The sequence below is a fragment of the Hippocampus guttulatus genome, chromosome 9 (genome assembly GCF_054856545.1).
Source record: "Hippocampus guttulatus isolate MCC_2025c chromosome 9, RoL_Hgut_1.0, whole genome shotgun sequence".
In the NCBI taxonomy this organism is placed as follows: Eukaryota; Metazoa; Chordata; class Actinopteri; order Syngnathiformes; family Syngnathidae; genus Hippocampus; species Hippocampus guttulatus.
The window spans coordinates 11970635-11980791 of record NC_141269.1 but is presented as its reverse complement, the minus strand read 5'-3'; the positions used below and the strand labels follow the sequence as shown (position 1 = coordinate 11980791).

The following is a 10157-nucleotide window of genomic DNA, read 5'->3' as shown; positions in this document are numbered from 1 at the left end:
TGTGGGTCTTGTGTTATCTGCGAGTCGCTGGACTATGTGTGTGTGTGTGTGTGTTTGAATGGGTGCACTGGTGTGTTTGAGTGTGTGCTTGTCGTTGACTTATAGGCTGCTTGAATGATTTGAAATGTAAACAACTTGCCCACACCCTCACGTGTCTTGTTTTAACATATATATTTTTGTAAGTGTCCCAAGTACATCCATTTAGCATTTGTTTAAAAAAAAAAATAAAGTCCAATCTATCGTAAGTCTGGTATACACATCACCATTTTTCAAACCTAGAATGATTTATTTTTATTATTATTATTTTTTTACCTGTGACAAACTGCACATCAGGATAGAAAATCCGACATGCATAGTTTTGGCCATATTGTGTGTGTGTTGTCTGCGCCAGTAATCTCAACACAGAACACCTCACACTTGAACATTCTGTGGCACCACTTGTCTACAACCCAGTCCTCTGCAACACAATTCTCACGTGATTACACATGATCTCACAAACACAAAGACGAGCAGACGATTCCAGGTATGCACCAATGGTTGTCGAGTGTTTCTGAAGAGGACCTGAGATGTGTGCGTTGTAAAATGGCGATGTCGGCAAGAACCCCCCCCCCCCCCCCCCCCCTTGCTTTAGTAAATACTTCCTGCCGTCTGGGGAACACACGTTTATACAATGCTACTTCATTGCTCTTCAATCATGGCTACATTGTGTTTGATTGGCTACGTTGTGTTCATGTCAGTGTCAAATGAATGCACTCTAAATTGTCCTCAGGTGTGAGTTGTGAGCATCGATGGTTGTTCGGCTCTGTGTGCCCTGCGATTGGCTGGCAACTGGTTCAGGGTGTCCCCCGCCTACTGCCCAAAGACGGCTGGGATAGGATCCAGGACCCCCGCGACCCTTGTGAAGATAAGCGGATCGGAAAATGGATGGTTGGATAGTTGGAAGCTAATTATGGCAGGTTACGGAAATCTTCAAAACTAATCGGATCCTACAGATGTAGACAAGGGTAAGAATTGAACAAAATGATTTATTGTACAAAAACCACACGCCCGACAAAGTACAACAAATGCCGCTGGTAGCAAAGGAATCAGGATACAATGAGACAAACAAAAAGCGCTTGCAAGAGGGAAGGAAAAACAATAATGCAAAGTCACGAAAGACAAGAAAATCCAATCACATGAGAATGAGGCGAACAAGATTAACAGTATACAAAATACTATTATACAAGAAACATCAATACATACACAAGAAAGCTTTGAAACATGGTGATGAAACGTCTTGAATAATCAAATACTGGGCATGAGAGTCGTGAGCAAGGCTGAATAATCCTACATCTGACTGCCGCCGTTCAATTCCTTATAAAGGCAGATTATAACGTGAGACACGTGCGGCACTGGAGGGAACGCCCTCCAATCCCGCTGGAACTGGAACACAAAACAAACAGAAAGATGACTAATTATTCAATTTCCAGAATCTATGTACTTAGCACAAGAATGAGACTCCCTGTTGCCACGAATAAATGCACGTATAGTGGATCTGTCATCAGCACTTTAACAGAATGGGTATCAAAATAATTTGATATTACCTACACTTATTGTTGAAATTATAAAACATTCATCTGAGTATGTTTATGATGATGTAGGCATAGCTAGCACATAGCTACCACTTCAACACACTTTGTGGAGAGGTTGGGCTCACCAGGTGTGGAATGCTTTGCATTTGTTTAGGTTGCATAATCAGTGATGGCATTCTTTTTAAATTGAACAAGGCAATTTATTGACTCTTGGTAAACAAAAAGTTGCGGCTGGTGGTGGTCAAAAAGAACAAGCTGTGGCCTGCCTTGTGACCTCAGCCACCTGTATTTGTTGGTGTCAGATATCAACATGAAAAGGGATGTCCTTTTAAATCTCAGAAATGCTCTGCAATGGAGGATCAACGCAGCATTCAGAGAACTGTTACGACAATGCAGAAAGTTACCGTATTTGAATGGTCCGTAGGATCTAACAGAATGCGTCGGATGATGTTTAGCATTGAATTGGGTTCTCTTTAGTGGCTAAGTCACAGCCACATGCTATGTCGACCCATGTTAATGACTTGACCACTTTTGAAATTTTGCGGCAGAACCCCGCCGACTGCTCGCACAGTTCAGTTGCTCCTGCCCCAACTGACTGATGCCTGTTGTAATAGAGAAGCGAGAAGCCAAGCGAGGCCGGTCCACAGCCGAGCCAGGCCGTTCTGGAAGCTGGAATAGTAAAGCACCTCTAGAGTGTTTGACAAAGGCCAATTAAGTTGCCAAGAGAACCCGTTCCACTTGTTTATTCAACACCAAAGTATATTAGATGTAGAACACTTCCTTTCGGAAGAGAACTGCTATTGACTTGTGCATGCACACATTTGCAAAATGACATACTGATACGTTTGCATCTTCTCCATCTTCTGATGTAAACATGAGTGAGACACTGGCATTTCCAAAAAGTGCCATTTTCAGACCAGCTTTTAAAAATTAGCTTTTTTTTCTTCTTCAAACGAGCGCCATCTTCATCCATTTTTATTCAGAAGTGGTCTCACGTCAAAAGGGCACAACCAAAATATTAGCAATAGGTCCCATAAATAACTTGACTTATGGGGGCTCATGAAGAAGAACCTCTGCAACTTGATTGTGATTGTGTATTCATTGATGTTTGTTAGACTGTGAGTCACATCGGCTATAGCATGCCAAGGAGCCATAAAAGGATGACAGTCGAAAATGAACTGGGACCTTGTCACGAGCTATTGTATTCATCCGTTTGAAGTAGATGATCATAGTGTATACCGGTATGCTAAAAAAACAAAAACAAAAAAACAACAACAAAAATGTACACATAGAGTAGATAAAGATGTATGGATCGCTGTACAGTGCAGTACAAATGCATCAAAAATACAGATTATTAAAGAAAAGTATTGGAACTGAAATTATTTGAGATGTTTAGCATCACTCATCCCAAAGATCAAACAAGACCCACACAGACAATCTTAACCATAACCTTTCACAAATACCCCCCCCAACCCCATAATCAAAGGTGATGCAGAACAAAATTGTTTTGGGAAATGAAATTTATTTTAGATCATGGCGTTTTTATGACGTCAAGCATGATAGCGGTTTACTGGTTGGACATAAGAAACACTGTGAAGGTGAGTTTTCTTTCGATAGGCCTTCACAAAGATGAGAGCGACCACAAGCCAAGTAGCGATGACAAAAGTGACAATGACAATGCACCACAATCCTTCCGCCGATGATGCAGATATCGGCTGTAACATCTTTCTATTTACGTCATACACGCAGTTGAGGTTGCTCTCCAATTGTAGGTGATTTTACAGTCCTCTGTGAAGTCAATGTGAACACGAAACACTTGGAAGACTTCATATGGAGGAATAAGCACCTGATGATTTGTTTCCAACGCAGAGTAATGGCTTATGTCAGCACAGAAACAAGTATTCACTTTAAAACAGGTGCAGCTCCTTTCAAGACTCCTTTTGTCAGAAGCTAAAGTAAAGGAGCCAAACCGGACTTGCTTGTTAGAAATGTCAACCTGTAGATGCATTTGTGTTCAGTAGATGGTTATGAGACATGTTGGCTGACTGTGTTTTAAAACCTGAATGGCTTCACAAAGAGAAGAATAAAGCTTTGAATCCATATGAATTGTCTCATCTTTGCGCCTTTGTTGTCCACTTACATTCACAGCGTGTACTTTATTGTTGGAATGCTTCAGCATAGACTTGGTATACATGTATATGGCCACAGCATGTTGTTTCTCAATATATGCGTGCGCTGGCCTCCGAGCTTTTTCTTCCGCATTGCTCCAAGCCTGACTGAAGTTTGTATGGGATGCCATTGTCTCGACAACGACCACATCAGTCAATACAATGGGTTTTGTATTGCAGCCGCGTTCCCCGGAGTCGCAGGCCTGTGTCGAATTCTCAACAAAAGGAGAAATGGTGTGCTCAGCATTTATCCACTAGATGGCAATGCAGTCTTCTCTCTGAGGAATTTTATTAAATTACCTTTCCAGAAACACACTGGCAATGGGGCAGAAGATATATAATGACTGACACCAGCAGGCAGGTAATGAGAAGAGATACAGTAATGACGCATGCTAAGTTCCTCTGCCAAGTACATCTGGAAAGGGAAAAAAAAAGGATGGTTATTCCACCTAATAGCTTCCACTGTACTTGGACCCTATAGTCAATTACCTCTTAGGTATCACCACTCGGCTTGCACATACAGTATGCCATGCTTGTGAAGAAGAAAATGTATTGAGAAGAGATTCTCATGAGAATGAAATAGGAAATGGTGACACATCAAATAAAAAGCAAAAGTTAAGCACCGTGACGCACACACCGAGCTGTTTTCCAGGATGTAATTTGTAGGCTATGTAGCTCCGTGCAAATGTGCAAAATCCCACAACACATAAAACATTCGGCAGCCCCCCCCCCCCCCACCCCAAACTCCAAACATGGAAGCTTCTATGAAACTATTATTTGATTAAACAATTGTTTTGCTTACAAATGAATCTACTGTACTTACACTGACCACAATGAATTGTTTTGAGAACACCCTCAGGCATAGCATTTGTAAGCATTCCGTTGATTGTGTATTTGCTTGATTTGGCGTCTTTAACAATTCAATAGATTGAACGATCCGTAGGATGCGGCACAAATCAAATCGAGAAATTTCTTGGTTCGTCACGCAAAAATAATTCATTGTAGATCTTACCCCATGACAACAAGCACTGTGGTGCTGGTGTTTTTGTTTTTTTTCTTAGTTCTGAGATGCAACCTGTTTTTTGGTCTTGTATGTTTTCATTCACCATCCTGCTCAAATGAGATGCCAAACTGGATCCGCTAGTATTGCCACACCCTGCACTCCAGTGCTGAAGTCAGTGTCTCTTTTTCCTGAATCTGGTCACACTACCCAGTTACAATGAATCATAATTAACTGTGAGAAGGCATTGTGCAGCATGCCTTTGAAAACATCACATCTACTGTTACTGGTTCTGGGACTGAATATCGCGAGAATGCAAAGTGCAGATAGTTAGAAATGTGTCAGGTGTGAAAGCTGACCTTAATTTATGTTAGGTTCAGACAAATCCCGTTTCCTGAGAGTTCATTGCTGCTGCTTCACATGCAAATTTCTGCTTTAAAAGCATATGCTTTCCAAAGGCACATCACAGGAAAAAAAGGTAAGGCAAAAAATATTCAACTTTTGCATACATGATTTAGCTTTTTCATCTGCAGGTTTAGTCAGCATGCCTGATGTATAACATATCGCGTGAGATGAAACAACTCGGAAAAAAGGCGGTAAGACGAGCAAGAAGAATTCCAAAATCACTTGTGTTCAAGACTCGTCTGGTCTGTAAAATTTAAGTACCAAATCTAAAAGCCACAGGGACAAGCGTAAAATTTTCCATACAAAGTTTTCACTGTCAGTAATGTACAGTACTCACAAATGATCAGTGGTATAGTGCTGCCTACAAACTGCAAAACACAAAAATGCCCTGGGGAGAGCTGAATCCAAAAATAAAAAAACAGATAATACAAACATTCATATAAATTGTGTAAGCGGGTTATTTCATCATGTAAACAACATGTTTATGATTGTGGTTCGAGTGGTGTAGAACTGCACAGGGTAATACGAAATACGGCGCCATCATAAACTGTATAACAAACAAAATATAAGAAACGGCTCTCAGGATGAAACAATGCAGTTTTGCACCACTACAAAAAATCATTAACGTATTGTTAAATTTACCCTTTCATGCACCCTGTAACCTGATAACATAATAAGCTGTATACTTTAGTAATCGCTGTCCCTGAAAGGGTTAATACCGTATTGGCCCAAATATAAGACGGCCCTGATTATAAGACAACCCCCTCTTTTTCAAGACTCAAGTTTGAAAAAAGACTTTTTGAACACCAATAATTTTTATACAGAAAATAATTACAGTACATCTTAATATCTGACCATTTAAATATGTAAACTGAAGTGCAATCACATTTGCAAATGAATGGCTTCTGTTTTTTGAAATGTAAATTACATTATAACTTCTCCTCAGCTGCCGGTTAACCTGGCTGATCTTGACCCACTTTTCTCCAGATTGTCGCTATGTTTCTCCATTTTCTGTTATCTCTTCTATTATTTTCTTCTCTTTTCTTTCTTACCGCTATTGTTTTATTTTTCTTCTTTGTGCTACCACTATTTTTATATTTATTCTTCGTGGCAGGGGTTCGCTTTGGCCTGGGAAGTCAAGTTCAGCATTCGTTTCAATGATATCTGGCGCCATCTAGCGTCGTGAATGGGTATAACGTCTAGACTCCGAATATAAGACGACCCCCACTTTTTCAGTCTTATTTCAATACAAAAAACACCGTCTTATATTTGGGCCAATACGGTACCTCATTGACAGTCAATTAGTCGCAGGTTCGTAAAGACAGTTTTTTTTATTGATCTTATTACTTTGTAGATGTCAAGAGTGAATTTCACAATGGTGTCTTTGCTTGAATTCTTCAAAATGAGTTTTTGGACATGAACTGATGTATTTTGAACTGAAAAGCTTTGTATGTGGTATGAGTTATCCTGGTCTCTTTCAATTGATATTGTTTATCAACTTTCTGGGACTAACTGTTGTCAAGATGTATTTCTACACAGGCTCCCTCCCATCACCTCCAGCCCACCCTGACAGCACTGGGTAGCTCCTTCAACCAGAGACTGTTACACCCACGCTGCAAGAAGGAGAGATACCGCCGCTCATTCGTACCGACTGCTGTCAGGCTGCTAAATAAACACACGTGAAAACCTGGACTCACCCATCCATACATTGTCAATAGCACAGCCACCTTATGCAGCTTACATGCAGTTGCATATATGCTTATATCTATATTTTATATTGCGTTCTGTACTGTGTACAGTTCTTTTTTTCTGAAACATTTATTTTGTGCATGCAATACTTTGTTTTTCTTTTCTACCCCCCACCACCTTCAATTCTGCTGCTGTAGACTGCAAATTTCCCCAGTGTGGGACAAATAAAGGTTTTCTTATCTTATTATTATTAGCATAATAATTATTCTTCTTGTCATTCTTGTTCTTATTATCCTCTTTTTATTACTACAAATTCATCCATCTATTGTCTCCGATGCTTATCATGTTCTGGGTCACAATCCGTAACAGTTGAGAGCTCTGTAAAAGCTATTGTTTCTGGAATTGTTAAGCCTAGTTTAAACCCATCATTCTTTTTGTAAAGCTTGATGCTGGCCTTTAATTAGAGGGCTGCGGATTTATATTTTATTTTATTTTTTTGCATGTGTGTTTCAACACTAACGTTCTTGCAGTTGTCAGAACACTGGTTCACAGGTTATGTTTCACTTGACCTGGCTGTGGTGCTGAACATACTGTCTGCAGGCTGCAGAGACAAACTGCGAGGAACTATTTACTCATTGAGAAGTATCGAGACCAAATCCTCACACTGTTCTGGGCTCAAGCTGACTCTCTCTCTCTCTCTCTCGCGTATGAGTGCAGCTTTGCGGTGTTAAATGTCCAGACGTTGCAGCCATTGGACAGTGGATTCATTAGGTGCTGTGAGGTTCAAGTTGCCATCTGGTGGTCGATGAATGGGACAATAGTAGATGAGATGTTCTGCAGTTTGGAGTTCTGGTCCACAGTCGCAGAATGGTGATTCGACAAGACCCCATCGGAACATGTTGTCGTTGAAACGGCCTACCCCAGTTCTTAGGCGGTTGAGTCGTACCCAGACTTTCTGGGGTAGCGTTGAGCCAGGTGGGGGTTCGGTGTTAGGTTGGACCATGAACTGGTTGGGTCTTGCAGTTTTATCCCAACTACTTCTCCACGCTTGCAGGATGTTAAAGTTGGAATCATGAAGTTCTGCAGCATGATGAGGAAAAGGGTGACGAGATTTTAGCCTTTGGCGCTTTCCAGGTTGTACCTCGGCGATCAACTGGTTTAGGGCATGGTTTTTGTCCAGCACAGCATGTTGAGCGAGGCAGTGGGTAGCTTTTTCTCTCCGTAAGCTGGCTGCGGCAATGCCTGCCTATCCTGGTAGGAACTCTCTGGGGGTGGGACGCAGACATCCGGTGATTATCCTCATGGTGTCGTTGAGGGCAACATCGATCTTCTTTGAATGGGTACTTCGGCACCACACTGGTGTTGCATATTCAGCTGTGCTGTAAGCAAGCGCAAGACCACTTGTACGGAGTGTGTGAGTGCTTGCACCCCAGGACGAGCCAGCTAGGCGTCTCAGCAGATTGTTTCGAGCTGTTACTTTGGCACGAAGAGCATCTATGTGCTGTTTATATGTGAGCTGTCGGTCGAGCTTCACTCCTAGATACGTGGGGGGATGGGTTATGTGGGAGTGGAGTCCAATGCAGGTAGACAGAGAGTTGGCGCTTGGATTCCATGTTGTTTAGGTGGAAAGGTGTGGTGGTAGTCTTTGCCAAGCTCAATTTAAGTCTCCACGTTCTCAGGTATTCTGATATCAGTGCCATATCAGCAGTTAGTGATTTTTCCACCATGCGCCAGCTTTTGTGGGAGTAGCATAGTGCAAGATCGTCAGCATATCCATATTGATGAGACTTGGTTTTGGGCATATCGCTGATATAGATGTTAAAGAGCATAGGCGAGAGGCATGATCCCTGTGGTACTCCATTTCTCAAGCGGCGGGGTCGACTGCATTGTCGGCGCTGGTCTTTAGCACAAAGCTTCGGTTTGCCAGAATATTGCTCAGGAAGCGTACCATTTGCTTGTCCGGAATCATCTGGAGAAGCTTCAGTATCAGGCCTTGATGCCATACAGTGTCATATGCCGCAGTTAGGTCAACCAAGATAACCCCAGCCTTGTTTCCCTTCTCGAAGCTATCTTCAATATTACTGGTCAGCTTGATTATTTGGTGGGTGGTACAGTGTCCATGTCGGAAGCCAGCTTGTTCTTTAGGCAGCTGGGGGTCAACCACTGAGTCAAGTCTGGTCAGGAGAAGTCGTTCCAAGATCTTATACGGAAGACAGTGAGATAGGGCGGTAGCTCCTTGGGTCATCGGGAGGTTTATGTGGTTTCAGCAGGGAAAACACAGTAGCTTTCCGCCAGATCTTAGGTATAGACTGGTGCTTCATACACGCTGAGAGGTATTTGCATAGCCAGTTCATGCATTTTGGGCCACAGTATTTCAAGAACTCAGATGGAATATTATCAGGGCCTTGAGCTTTGCCAGTCTTGATCTGTTTGATGACAGAGGTTAGCTCTTTGGTGGAAAAGGGAGCTGAGAGGAAGCCATCAACGCTTGGAGCATTCCATAATCTGGTGCATTCTTGTTTCACTCGAAAGTCATGGGCTTTGTCAGCATCTTTATACTTTCCATTAGCTAATAGCTGATGTGCAATCGAGTTGGCAGTGACAGGGCAGTGTTTGGGTTGAAAGCTGCGTCCTGTGAGGCAATTGAAGGTCTTCCAAGCTACTCTGTTGGAGTGAGTGAAGTCTATGCTTTGGACCGTGTCTTCCCAATGTTTCTTACGCTTCGCGTCGAGGCATTGCACTAGATCGGTGGAAGTCTTGGTTGCTTCTTCACTGGTTGCGGCAGACAGGAAGTCTTTGTAGTGGCTGTCAGACTCCTCGTCCCATGTTGGTATGAGTTGGTGACGGTAACTGCGTGGGATTGTTCTTTTTGCGGCTTTGTATAGGGCTTTACAGAATGACATATAAGACGTATTCAGGTCTGCTGATGTTGGGTCTGGTAGGTGACAGATCTTGTTATCAACTAAGCGCCTGAATTTAGGCCAGTTGGCTTTTCGAAAGTTCCATCTCTTCACAGCTTTGCTTGGTATTGGCCTGATTGGATTAGCCGGGAGTATGAGTGATGGTCTACGCTGTGACTTGGGAAACGGACTGAGGATCAACCGCTCTGGAATGAGTCCATTAATGTCGGCAAAGGCCAAGTCCGGGTTAGTTGTTGTGTTCCATCTTCTGGAGTGGAAGCTGTCCGGTTGTTTTGGATCATAGAGCAGTTGCAAGCCAGCGGCTGAGGCCCAGCTTTCAAGTGTTTCACCATCTGGATTAGTGGTTTGGTAGCCCCATGTGGTGCTATGGGAATTGAAATCTCCGCTATATATGCAAGAAGAG

The 10157-nt window shown here is 42.5% G+C and overlaps 1 pseudogene; it reads right to left on the bottom strand.

Moving 5' to 3' along the window:
• Positions 1-3121: 3121 nt before the first annotated feature.
• Positions 3122-4756, bottom strand: LOC147200341 (ecto-ADP-ribosyltransferase 5-like; annotated as a pseudogene).
• Between the last annotated feature and the right edge of the window lie 5401 nt (positions 4757-10157).